General features: G+C 47.7%; 1 pseudogene across 1 annotated transcript; it reads right to left on the bottom strand.

The window, feature by feature from the left end:
• Nucleotides 1-573: 573 nt before the first annotated feature.
• LOC147515516 (uncharacterized) lies at nucleotides 574-2,055 on the bottom strand (annotated as a pseudogene). The gene is made up of 5 exons (XR_015213449.1): nucleotides 1,716-2,055; nucleotides 1,514-1,642; nucleotides 1,269-1,425; nucleotides 1,088-1,184; nucleotides 574-1,008 (listed from the first exon to the last, which is right to left on the bottom strand). The product of XR_015213449.1 is annotated as an uncharacterized LOC147515516 (transcript).
• Nucleotides 2,056-14,502: the final 12,447 nt, after the last annotated feature.

The following is a 14,502-nucleotide window of genomic DNA, read 5'->3' as shown; positions in this document are numbered from 1 at the left end:
CAAGTGGGCTAGGGGTGGAGTTCCCCTTTTTTATTTATTTATTTTTTAACATGGTTGCATTTCAACCTTTCACTAATAAAAAATTTAGTTAACTAGTATTACCCCACTAGATGAGCCAATTAGGATTTCATCCCCATTAGATAGGAAATTAGGGTCTCCCCCCTAAATACACACACAAAAAAAAGTCAAAGTGAGTTGACCGAAATTTTTTTGTGTGTATTTAGGGGGTAGACCCTAATTTCCCATCTAGTGGGGGGAAATCCTAATTGGCTCATCTAGTAGAGGGGTAACACCAGTTCACCCTAAAAAATTTATCATAATCCGACGTAACATATTCCTGCTATTGTCGCTTGCAATAGGTAACAGTGAAGTGGTATGAATGGTACTACTAGTGGCAATGGTTTGACACACAAAAAAGAGACCAAGCCAAGTATTTGGTGGCAAACACAAATGTTTCCATGACGCGAACAATTCGAATTAACTAGCTCAAGTTCAAGGGAATGCAAGGATTTAAGGACATGTAGTAATAAAAGGTGATTACAGCTTACAACAAATAGTAACTGCTACACTTACCGTTAATTGTAAAAATTGAAGTTATCCATTTTTTGTAAATAAACAGCAATCTTGGTGTGTCCCCATGTTGAGTATCAGATAACAAAAGCTTGCAAGGAAATTGCGATTCCAACTCTGTAGAATTAAACAACCAATCAAAAAGACAAAACACAAGAATTTATAGTGGTTCGGTGACAATGCGGCAGCCTACATCTACGGGAGAAGAAAAGTTTATTGCTTGATTGATTTATTAGGGTTCCATTACAGATCTATATATAGGCACAACACAAGTGAACAAAATCGTCAATATTCTAATAATGGAGTCTTCCCTTTTATAGAAACACCAATATCGGTCAAACTTGTCATGAACCGACTGAGCGCGCATGCGCCTTCATCATGTGCAACATAAGCGCGCAAGCGCGGTCTCTTTCTTCTCCCACAAACTCCAATCTTTCGCTACCAACATATAAATGAAATCAACAATAATAACTACCAAAAATCAAAATCAGGCTGCCCTGAAGTTATCTACACTTACATGGCATGTGTTATAGGATTCTGATATAATGCAAGTGTACGTCCGAACAATAGCTAAGTCTCTCCCACGTTGATTACCATATCTCTCTTGACAAGTACTGCATCAAAATAAACAACTACATTGTATATATATACATTGTACAACTCTCATAAATGTATAATGATCAAAAGAATACTATTACCTCTCATTAAAGAAATCTCCAAAATCATCGACAATGACAGCACAGCAGGAAAATTTTGGTGCAAGTGGAATGAAGCAAAGTATTTCTTTATCCCTTCATCATCTTCAGCATACTTCATTTGTATTCTTCCTAAAACATCTGAAGAAGGATCAATGCCCTGCAAAAAAAAATGCATTAAAGTACAAAGTTAGAAAATGGGGATAAGGAAACAAAAGTAGGGATTAAGGTGAGAGAAAAAAGAAAACCTGGGATAAGTAAGGAGGTTTGCATTCTAGTTTGCGTTGGTTGGTAATGAAAACTACGTAATGGCATTGCTGGAGATGTTTTGTGAAACAATGTTAATAGCAAATTGGAAAAGAAGTGAAGTCTTTCCACTGTTAGTTAGTTAGTTAGTTAGAAGTGAATAAAACAAAATGTATAGATAGAGAAGAGAAATGAGGATGATACCATGATGGTGGTCCAGAAAGAAGCATGATGAAGGGTCGTGCAGCTGGTCCACATGCTGCTTGTTGGTGGAGAAGAATCTTTCCACGATGTTTATAGTGTGGTTGACTGGTTGGCTGATAAATGAAGCACTGTTTCTAGAAGGCAGATATCGAGATGGGCTCTAAAAACAGCAATTACATGGGCTTCTGAATATCTGTATGGGCTTTGGCTTTACGTACTAGAAGTGGCATTAGAGTTTGTAGTTTGTACCTTTGTTTAGGATCAATTGCCTTCTTTTATTCTTGTCCATCCCCTGAAGAATCAAGCATACCACCACAAGTGTTAGAATAAAAATAAGGCACATCAAGCGACGACGACATTCAAGGTTGCACGACAGTTGGCTAGCCACCAGACACTTTAATTTTATTTTTTTTAGATTTTGGACATGCACGGTAATACCATTTCGAGACAGATGAATACTGAGGACCCTTAAAAAAAAAATAGAGTTTGACACCCCTCAATACACATAATAAAAGAAGTCAAACTGGGTTGACTGTGTGTTTTTTCCTTTGTATTGGGGGACTCTAATTGGCTCATTAGGGGGGTGTAATACTAGTTAACCCAAAAAAATATCACTTTAATTCTTTTTTCTGTACAAATCTGTTGTAGAATATAGACACAATAAATAAAGGAAACAGTTTTAGTTAGTCCTGAGGATGAATGTGATGATGCAGTTAGGAGGGATGGATTCTGAGTTGGGCAGAGTTATATATGCCAAACATGGCCTCAGGCCTCAGCAAATCTAGTAGTGATATGATGCACCTCCTAACTTGGATTAGAAGATCAAGCGGTTGGTTAGACTGCCGTCGGTTACATGGTCGTACATTCAGAGAAAATCAACCCGCTCGATGGAGTTTCTAGATGCCAATTTACATTACTAACTCATGTCTCATAAGAATGAAGGCGGACTTGTCTCAGAAGAATGAAGGAACTCAATCTTGCACTCCTAATGAAGCTTGCTTGGCAATTTTTAACAGCTGAAGATGACTTTTCCCTTTTCATTAGACACAAAGTTTTTCTCTAGAGATGAGTGGAATTAAATGGGCATTGTAGGGGAGCAATATCCCCACTAAGGAACATTGCAGACGAAGCACAAGCGACCTCAACGCATCGACCTCCAAGACCGATCTGCGAGCGACTCCTTACAAGTAGGTGTGTTTTGCAGACGAAGCACAAGCGACCTCAACGCATCGACCTCCAAGACCGATCTGCGGCGACTCCTTTACAAGTAGGTGGTAATGCGAACAAAGATACTTCAAGATTTAACACTTTGCCGAGACGAACGCGAGCAGCCCACCGGATGTAATCATTGCCAAAATCTTATTTGTATTTCCCACCACCGGAAATAGGGACTACCGCGCCAACTCCCAATCGAGTATGACTTACACCAAAACCACTCCGGCCTCATTCACGATCTCTACCCTACATTTGTACACAAAGGGTACACGTGTCCGGGATCTCCACTCCCAAAATCCTATAAATACCATCTACCGGAACTACGTCGGACTGATTCTTCTCTCCCGAAAAAAGGAAAAAAACGAGAAGATATCGTGAGGCGGTTAAACTCACACAAGCGACCTCGGTCCCATCCAAAGTCCAAACCCATCTCGCCCTCCTCATCATGAATCGAGGAAACTAAAACGCCCTTTACATTGGCGCCGTGCGTGGTTTCGATTCTTGGAGAGCCACTTTAGATCGGTTTTATCCATCTCTAACTCTCCGACCCACAAAGCATGGTTAGCATAGAAGATCAAGTTGAACCTTGCCCACCGCTTAGGAATAACGAATGAGAGCATTTCCTTACCGGGGAGGAAAATGCTACGTTACGTGCTTTCAGTGGATAGTTACCGGCAACAACAACAAGTCGGCAACGGAGCCAACCACAAAGATCAATGACGTTAATCGGCCTTTAACGAAGTTATCCCAAAGGATTGGCGGACCTCCGGGAAGAAGGACTCGACCGCAGTTGTGCACAAGATGCTTAAGGCGTATCGCTGCATCTCCGTTCACCGCGAGGGTCCTCGGAAATCCTCTCCACACGACTTTATCCAGCCACGCTTTCCCATGTATGCGGCGGCACGCCCCGAAGTCGACATGTGGCTCGCTATATTCGAGTTTGGCACTCTACAACCACCCGAGTTTGATTATCTCCATCGCAGATTATTTCCGGCCCGCCTCAGGATGGCGCCTCGATTGGTTCTTTTCATCGAGTCCGATTCTATAAACACTTTCGACGACTTTTATCGATTTGTTCGCCCGGCCCGATCGTCCACAACAGACGGAAGAAGGCAGATCTTGATTCTCTGTTTCAATTATCATTCAAGGAGGGCGAAACTATTCGTGAATTCCTAGGACGGTTCAAGGCCGAACTCCTGTGCATGGAAAGTGGCTTGAAAGAATCTTTCGCCACACTGGCCTTTTCCAATGCTTGCCGAAAGTCGCGAAAGCAAATGACCTAGCTAGGTCGTTGATGAAGGAACGCCCAGAGACACTGTCCGAGCTCTACGCTCGCGTGGACAAGTACATCAAGTTGCAAGAAACTTTAAAACTCCATGGTTTAGCAGAGAGCCACGAGGTCGCCGAAGTCTCGGATCGTTCCCCACGGGGCAAGAAGCGCCAGTCAATTCGCTTGCCCAAAGAGAGCTCGCGTCTAACGATCGGATAACAGCCGAGAAATTCATCGTCCCGACATCGCTCCCCAAATCATTGGATAAGATTAAGCGCGCCTCATTTTTCCGGCCAACCATCAGGCAGCCCCCAGATCGACCTGGCAAGCCTTTTTGTGCATTTCATAAAGCAAAGTGCCATGAAACTGATGCATGCTGGGGGCTCAAGCATTATCTCCAAGACACTGGTGGAAGCTGGTTATATCAAACACTACATTAGCATTCCCCGATGGCGACTGCGTCACAAGTTCTTTGCTCGTCGTTAATGCGTAGTCGATCTCCACCTCACCGCCACCGCCAAGTGGTGCGGGCTCGTCCTCTCATGTAGGGGCGCCCCGTGATCGTTTCGCCACGAGAAAGGCAAAGACTCGTCCGATCGTGACAATGCTCGCATTATTCATGTGATTACCTTTCCGGACGATTCCGTGACCTCTTCCCGAGAAAAGACGTCGGTCGGCGCTTCGTGAAGTCTATCATTTTACTTCACAGTGCTCCTCCCGCGTGGTTCAGTCGCAAAAGCAGCGATATCACTTTCCACAGGGCCGACTTAAGCAAAGTCTGCCTTCCTCATAATGACGCCTTTGGTCGTTCATGTCAAAATCAGCGACCGGATACAAAGCGTCTGATCGACGACTCGGCAGTTCTGTGACATCTTATTTTACCACACCATGCAAGAGATAAACCTCCCCAAGTCCGTTCTTGTCGATCCAATCGCTCCCTTTACGGGTTCAATGGCTCCAGAGCCGACCCCATTGGTGACATTATCTTACCAAGATCGGTGGGCTCTCGAGAGGATAAGATTACCCGTAATACTTTCGGTTCTGCGTTCGGCAAACAGAAGTCGCCATACAATGCCATCCTCGGACGACGCCGGATTCATCGATGCAGCCGCATCATCCACTTTTACATCAAGTTCTCCGCTTCCCGGACCTCGAGGCATGATGGAGCTTAAAGAAGCAATCAACTTGAAGCGTACCATTGTAACCAGTCCAATCAACGGATCGCGACCGCCGTGAATTGCTTCCCACCATACAGGATCCCTCCAGCTACACAATGGCACGTGACTTAGTCGCAGAAGTCCAACCCCGAATCGCCAAGCGTAACGGGGGCTCTTACAAGCGTAAGTTCTCTCCATGCCGATACCGCACTTTCGCCCCGAAGTCCTCAATGCACCGGCGAAGACCTCTAGCTTTGACCCAACGACGCTGGCCGTCGATTAAAGTTTCGAGATCGTCTCCATGCCGCTGCCGCCATTACCATTGCCAATAGCAGCCGCACCATCAATGTGTTTGCAGCCAGGTCCCACTCCCCAGTTCGTGGCTACCCCTGGCCGCGTTGCCGAACAGGTCGCTCCACCATCAGCGACCAGTCAGATCGTCCCACCAGCAGTTCCGCCCTTCTCTGGAAGTGAGTCGCCAAGTAGTGCTTCGCCACCAGTTGTAAAACCCCCAGTGGCAGAAAAAGAAAAAGTGAATCTTGGCACAGAAGACGACCCGAAGTTTGTATATGTAGGGGCTAACCTCGACCCCACACTCAGATCCCAACTTGTAAATTTCTTATCAATGAATAAAGATGTTTTTGCTTGGTCGTATATCGATGTGCCCGGAATCGATCCTAACCTCGCTTGCCACAAATTAAACGTGAACCCCAATGCTAGACCAGTCCGACAACGACCTCGTCGACTATCCCTGCGCTTTCAAAAAGCCATCAATGACGAGGTCGAAAAACTCAAGCAAGTCGGTTTCATCAGAAAGGTAGACTACCCCGAGTGGATTGCCAATATTGTCGCCCCCCAAAAGAATGGCACAGTTATTAAAAACGCGTCGATTTCACAAATGTCAATCGGGCCACCTAAAGATAGCTTTCCTTTGCCTCGCGATTGACCAACCGGTCGACCAAAACCTCGTGGTCATGAACTCCTCTCCTTTATGGATGCGTCATGATTGGTACAACCAAATCCCACTCGCCGAGGAAGATCAAGAGAAGACTTCGCTCATTACGGAGCAAGGGATCTATTGTTACAACGCCCTCCGCTCGGTCTAAAGAACGCTGGAGCGACATACCAACGCCTTAGTCACGGATATGTTCCAAGACATGTTAGGCGACACACCATGGAGGTCTACATTGACGACATGGTAGTCAAAAGCAAAAAGGCGGTGATCACCTCACCCACCTAGAACAAGCGTTCTCCGGACTTCTACGCCGTCTGGGCATGAAGTTGAACCTTAAAAAATGCCTCTTTGGGGCGTCCTCCGGCAAGTTTTTAGGGTATCAGGTGTCGCAGCGCGGGATCGAGGCAAATCCTGACCAGATCCGAGCGTTCTTATATATGCCCGATCTACGCACAAAGAAACAGATACAGAAATTGTCGGGAATGGTCGCGGCGCTCAACCGGTTCATATCAAGGGCCTCAGATAAGTGTAGACCGTTCCTGGCGGCTCCTCAAAAAGGCGAGCCGTTTTCATGGAGGCGATCAATGTCATCATGCATTCGCTACTCTCAAAGAGTATCTCACCACGCCTCCGTCTTAGCCCAACCAATATATGGAGAGACATCGGGGCTTTATCCGCCATCTCCGATTTCCATCGATCGGTTCTCTTTAAAGAGGAGAACAATTCAGAGAAGCCGATCTACTTCACGAAGTAAGACACTCACGCCAAAAAAAGAATTATTCCTTCCTCGAACGAGCATTACTTGCTTTGTTGTATTCCGTACGGAAGTTCAGGCCGTACTTTCAAGCACATCAAATCAAAGTTCTTACCGACCTTCCATTGAAGAAAGTCCTTCACAAAGAAAACAAGACTACTCGAATGGCAGTTTGGGCCGAAGAACTCGGAGAACACCACATAGAGTTCGTCCCCCGCACTTCTCAGAAAGGTCAGGTCGTCGCCGATTTCCTAGCAGATTTCCCAGTCGAGGACCCCAACTGGGAACAAGAAACCGAGCTCCCAGACACAAAAACGGGAGTCAAATCGCCTTGGTCTCTCTTTGTGGATGGTTCGAGTAATCTCGGTGGAAGCGGCATCGGAGTCGTCTTAGTTTCCCGGAAATAAATATGATTGAAAAGTCAGTCCGCATTGATTTTGCAACTTCCAACAATGAAGCGGAGTACGAAGCGCTAATTAGGGGACTAAGGATGGCGCTGCAGCTCGGTGTCGAAGAGCTCCAAGTCTTTAGTGACTCGCAACTGGTCGTTCGCCAGGTTGCAAAAGAGTACACTACCCACGAAGGTAACCTTTCCAAGTATCTTCAGGTCGTTCATCAGTTATTGCCTTCTTTTAAGCAGGTACACATACATCATTTCTTGCGTGAGGAGAACCGCCACGCAGACAGTTTAGCTTATTTGGCTACCTGCACCCGAAAATGCGTTCCCGACAAGTTCTCATAGAAGTCGCCGACCGACCCGCATATCAAGTCGACCACACCTTGATGATAAGCGACCTATTTCCTCTCTCCGCCCGGTCGGTTGAGCCAAGCATGGATGCGCGACCCATCATCGATTATATCCAAGACGCACGCCCCCGAGGAGCCGTGCCAAGCCGTGTCTCTTATCAAGCTCGGCGTTATTGTTTAGTCCAAAACAAGCTATTCAGAAAATCCGGTGGCCCACACTTTACGATGCATTACCCCGCATCGGGTCAATTGATTTTTGCGAAATCCACGGCGGCGAATGTGGAAATCACGCCGGGCGTCCGCCATTAGCTCACAAGGCCATCTCTCAAGGATATTTCGCCCCGGATGCGGTCGATGCTAAAGCATACGCCCTCAAATGTCTCAAATGCCAAACGTTCGCCCACAATATCATCCAACCTGCTTTCATGCTTACCGACGGCATAGCGAGCCCGTAATATTTCACATGTGGGGCATGGACATCATGGGACCATTCATTCCACGTAAAGTAATCGGCTTCCGCTTTGTCCTAGCTGCAACCGACTACTTCACCAAGTGGGTCGAGGCCATTCCTCTCAAGACACGCCAAAGAGTCCCATGTCCAAACTTCATCCGACTCACATTATCACCAGATTTGGTTTACCACATACATTAGTAATGGACAATGGGCCCTCAATTCAAAGGCGAAACGGTTAAAGAGTTCCTAGCCAAGTGGAAGATCATTCATGCGTTCTCTACTCCGCGATGCGCTTTCGAGTAACGCCAAGCGTAAGCCGGTAACAAAGCAATCTTGGAAAATTTGAAGAAAAAGATTGAAAAGAATAAGAGCCAATGGCCAAACCAGTTGAAAACATTCTATGGGCTCACCGCACTACACTTCGCTCGATGGGCGTAGTCGCCATTCTCCTTATGTTATGGCACGAAGCCGTAATTCCCACCGGAAACCGTCCACTACAACTCGATCGAACTTGTTGAAGTCAGGCATAACGACTCCGTTATTATCCGCGACGCCGACTGTTGGAAGAAAAGCGAGACTTAGTCTGCCGTCAGTCGCGATCTTACCAAAGAAACTCAAGAACTCCTACAATAAGCGAAGTTCATCCTAGGTCTTTTCAACCCGGAGACCTAGTGCTCAAAAAGACGCAGATCGATTCCAAGTTAGCACCCACATGGGAAGGCCCCTACATCGTGGAACGCGTCATTCGGCAATGGAGCATACCGGATAAGAACCCAAGAGGGGAAGATGTTGCCTCGACCTTGGAATACTTATCTCTTCGAAAAAAATTATCGATGGCGCCATTCATGTTGTAAATCTTTTGTTCACATTAATGTAAGACAAGTTTTTGTCTTTCGACCGATACTATCTACTCCATTTAATTGTATTGGTACGACTCGGGGAGCTCATTGGGCTACTTAGCCTCTCCAATTCTTGTAACGCCGAGGACCTATATTTCTAGGATCGACTAAAGCGAACGCCTTCTCGGTGAGCGCGCATGACTCGGGGAGCTCACAGGCTACTTAGCCTCTCCAATTCTTGTAACGCCGAGGGACCTATATTTCTAGGATCGACTAAAGCGAACGCCTCCGAAAGCGATGACTCGAGCTCACAGGGGCTATAGCCTCTCCAATTCTTGTAACGTCGAGGACCTATATTTCTAGGATCGACTAAAGCGAGAACGCTCTCAGCGAGCAGACAGCTCTCAGGAGCTCACAAGCTACTTAGCCTCTCCAATTCTTGTAACGTCGAGGACCTATATTTCTAGGATCGACTAAAACGAGAACGCTCTCCACGAGCAAACACTCAGCTATCGCAAGCTACATGCATCATACACAGAACACATAACATGCATGCGAAACACAACCAATAACAATATTCGATCAAGCATTGCAATAGATATGCCCACCGATCTGCTGGGATTACCCAGAAAATCCAGATCGGCGTCTCATACAAAATAAACAAAATATAGAACTGCCGCTTTCGCAGAAACCAGTCCTCCGAACAAAAATGGCTTCGCTTTCGGCAAGCCCGAAAACACAAACTTCTATTGTTTGCTCTCGTATAAGAGAGAGAAATGTAGACTACACTCACAACTTAAGACTGACAGAGTCAGATGACGATCACCTTATCAATTCTCAGTAATGACATGCTTGTCTTCCCGGTCGCGCTAGTCGGCGATGTGCGAAATGACCTCGGCACCACACGATTTCGGGCTTTTCTTCCTCGCCCGATCGTTTTCCCTCGATTAGTGTCATACTTTTCGTCCAGAGCGGCATAAGGCGTATGAGGCTTCGATTATCGCCTTCTTCCGCTTTTTACGCCACCTTCCGACATTTCTTCGCATAAAGCGATCACAACCGCCAATTCCCTTTCCAAAATTTCGGTCACATCCATCACCAAGATCGGCGTTCTCTAGCTATTCGCTACGGTACTTGGTGGACATCACTTCTAGTTTCTTCTTGTCCACCCCCCACGCAGCTCGCATCAACCCCAGCTCCACGTGCGGGTTCCCACTAGTCTCAGAACGCTGCACAGCATCTTTCAGCTTATCATACCCTGCAAGAAACTGCATGAACACAGTTAGACCACCAGACTCCACTGAAAGTCGGTACAACAGCTTAAGCTATCAGGAACTCACCAAACAAGCGGCCATATCCATCGTCCCCAGTAGTGTCCCCATGTCCTCGTCTTCAACCTCTGCTTTATCACCATCTAGCACAATCCCCTTCAGAACGCTTAGTCGCTATGGAGGAAAGTTATTCTGATCCGGCGTTTTACCATCCGCTTCTTCCCCGTCTTCCCGGTAGTAGAATTAAACCCACATCCTTACATGGCGGGGCGAACTCTCACCTCAGAATCGGGCGACCTTGCCCCAACTCGTTACGCTTCGGCCCGAGCGACCCGGTAGTTTCGCCCTCACCGTGGCGACTGAATACAATGCCGCCCGGGCGACTATCTCTCCTCGATGGTTTATGACCGCCGTTTTCTCCATCTGCAACCTTTCTCTTCCCCCGATCGCCATGAACATGAGGCTCAAACTCCATTTCCTCCATTGATAGTGGGGACGTTTCTCTCACAAACGCACGACATCTAGCCATTCTAACCTAGCAGCAAAGTTACTTACGGCCGCTTAACGCTTTTACTCTAGGTGTTTCTCAAACGGAATAACATTTACAAAGAAGAAATCACGTACCTGGTGAAGAAGCAAGAAGAGCAGAGCACGGCGACAGGGTAGAGCGAAGAAGACAGAGAGCAGCGCAGACTCAACGATGGCCAAATACCTTGATGGTATGCGAGGAACCGTTTATATTCCTTAGGAAACGTCTTTTCCTAGGCGCCTCATAATTGCCTTGAGGCCAAACGCCATCTGCCCGCCATCATTATGTCCCCTCAACCCTCCTCCCTACCGCGTTGTCACGCACGTGAAGAAACACTTCGGTTTGCCGCACTGAATACATCGCAATTCGAACAACGTCTCGACGGTATAACCCAACAGCAGGACGCTCATCCAAGCTTACCAGTCATCAGCAGCTAAGTGGTCACCGCAACGCATCTACCACGTTCTGTTATGCGCAGTCTAATCACAATCAGCTATGATCAAGCAAACGAGTCAAGCACACAAAGCAAAACAAATAGCCAGCACCGCATGAAAACAAGGAACGACCTGGTTTACCAGTTTTCTCATACAAATCGTTGTTTAGCCGAGTTGCTGAGACTACTCAGGAAATCCAACCCGGCTACACAAATAGTAACATCACTGTTTTACCCGAATTAGCATCGGGGTACCAAATTTTGCTCAAGAGCATAGTATAACAACACAAGAAAAGCGAACGCCCGGGTTACCCTGTGAAACCCGGTTCTATTGTATCCAAAGATATAAGGCGACAAGAAACAAAAAATAAATTCACAGCTCGCCCTCCATGGGCACCACAGTCAGTTCGCCAGGCTCAAACGCTTCATCAACCTCAGCAGCCTTCCCTTCCACTTCGATCGATATCCCGTCCAGTTCTAAACTCATCAGCGCATCAGGTGCAACAGTTCCAGCTTCAGACACCACGGTTTCTGGTATGATCAAGGAGGACCCAATCGCCCCACCGACGTCTCCTCGTACCTGTTCCACTGTGGTACGGGACGTGCAGCGTGCGTGTTCCTCCTTCAAAGCTTTGTAATCCATTTCCAGATCTCCGTAGTCAGCATCCAGATCGTCGTACGCCTTAGTAGCGTCCTGAGCAACTTTCTTACAGTGGAGGGTATAATCGTTCAGCCTCCCAATTTCCACGATTCGCGGCCGAGAACGTTACCTTCCGCTTCGCTTCTAACTTCGCTTCGGATCTTCACCCGGTGTCTTTTCGGCATCTTCGACGAGTCGAGCTTCATGTGCCTTCCGCGACCCTCGAGCTCATCACGCTCCATCTTGGCCGCGTCCCCGCGACGTTTTTTCAGCTTCCGCAATTAACTTCAAAGACCGGACTTCTATCTGTTTTAAATAATCTGCGCAATCTCTTTCAACTTTTGGAAGCGGCGACAAAATTTGCCCACAATGCACACACGCAAACAGATCAAAGCAATGAACATAGGTTAACATGCTATACTAACGGACGATAATAATTCTACGCACCCGGACATTGCGCGATTTCCATCCGGCGTATATGGTATCCGCCCGATCCCTTCTCATCCAATTCCTTGCGGTTCCCATCCAGGGCGATCTGTTCCAGCAAACAGGCCGCTACCTTACTCGACCTGAAGCTGCAGTCGGTGCGCTTTACAGTTCGCTGCCCTCCGTGCTCGTCCAGGTACACAAATTGGGCCTCCAGCTCATCGCCACTCACAGCCGCTTTTCCACTCGCCTTACGGGGAGCCTTCGCTTTCACCAGCGGACTGGGTTCCCGTCCTTGTCGAGGCGGACTAGATCCCGCACCGAAGGTGGCCAAGTCCATGACCTGCTCAGGACGTGCCCGATTCCGACGCCCACCGCTAGCACCACCTCCTCCACTCGAGCCCTCCCCCAGGGCATATCGCACCACTTTAGCCATTCGAGCTCCCTCTGGCTCAGCCACTTCAGCTCTCCTCTTCTCCGACCTACCCACGGGAGGAGCAAATAAAGCTTCTGATCTCCAACTCCACAGGGGGCATCAATGGTCGGGCCTCCGGGATAAAAGCTCGAGCTTCCACCCCCGCCTCCCACAACAGGGCCGCCGCCTCGAGGCGCCCGCACCCGGTCTCGGTCCTCCCGTGTTATCGATCACTTCAGCACGCTTCTCCATCACCCTTCGCTTGTTCGACTTAGAGCTCGCTCCTTTTGCACCTTCCTCTTCTCCCGGATCGCAGCCCCTCCTTTTTCCTCAAAGAAATGCGCAAACTCGGAAGCTTAGCTCGCTTTTGTTCCCGACTCAACCGTGCAAACCTTTCTATCTCCCCACGATCGGTTCGAGTCCGCCGACAGAATATCCGCAAACAAAACAAAGAGATGAACCAGCTTAGGAAAGCGGACTCACCCACTAACACAACAAGAGGAAGACAATCCTACCCACCGGCTAGACTACACATCCTAGTTCGCGAACCTACATCCATCGCACGATGGTTGCCCACTAGCAACAGCGCCTCCTCGCCCAGGGCCTCATTGCTTACACCATCAAGCACGCAGTAACGCAGCGTCGGCATGGTTTGCAAGCTAAAGTTCGAGATTACCGGACCGCCTCATTACGTAATGCTCTATTATGTCGATTACACCTATGTGGAATTCCCCACTCGCATTTAACAGATTGAACACCCCGAATAGTCGCCGGTGTTGCCAACGAACCGACATGGAGACTTCCCACAATAACTCAAGAAGTCACAAACCAATTTCGAGAATCGGTAGTTGCATGAACGCCTCGGTGACCTTCACATATGATTACTCCACCATTCGAGGCTTGTACCCCTCACTACTGAACATTTTCACTCAGCCTTAGGTTCAGATATTTCCGTCGGGCATTATTAATCCCATACGCCAAGACTCGGAAACGAGCCGGGACCACCGATTTACAGCTCTTAGGGGTGGGTCACCACATGGCGTCATCCCTCCTCGACCCGGGCGCATTTCTAGCCACCTCATCCTCGACCCGGATCGGCTATTAACCTCCTCTACCCTAACTTCTTCTTCCACTACAACCGATCATCACCGCCAACGAATCCTCATCCTCTTCTTCATACTCTCCACATTTCGGTTGAAAAACCTCCCCGTACCTCTTCCTCCGAACGAAAGTGTCATCGAATCCGACATTGTAATGTCACCTTATTCTCGAATCACCAAACCCTAACCCCTATAACCTAACACCGACCTACCAACTTAATAAACCCTACTGGAACGAAGAAAGCAAAGCGAAAATGAAAAGCAAACAAAGAATGAAGCACTTCACCGCAAAGCCCTCGCTTGCGTTTTCGCGAAAGATGAAGCCTGGAAATGCCTTTTTGGTTGCCTCAATTTTGATTTTGCACAACCGCTGTTCGGTTCCCAAGAAGTTATGATTACGCCTATGATATAGCCCACACACGTGTCCAAGGAACTGTCTTTCCTCGACTTCGAATACCGCGGCGACCACGATTCCTTTCCAATCAATATATGATTCTCGCGCGTGCGAAGAACACGCAAAAATTTCTTTCCGCCCGTTTCCACTCGGCATCCCAAACAGAACGATCTCCATAGCTCGCTCAT

Source organism: Coptis chinensis, chromosome 2 (assembly GCF_015680905.1).
Source record: "Coptis chinensis isolate HL-2020 chromosome 2, ASM1568090v1, whole genome shotgun sequence".
NCBI classification, from domain to species: domain Eukaryota; kingdom Viridiplantae; phylum Streptophyta; class Magnoliopsida; order Ranunculales; family Ranunculaceae; genus Coptis; species Coptis chinensis.
Note: the sequence above shows the minus strand (reverse complement) of the source record. Positions and strands in the feature narration are given on the sequence as shown.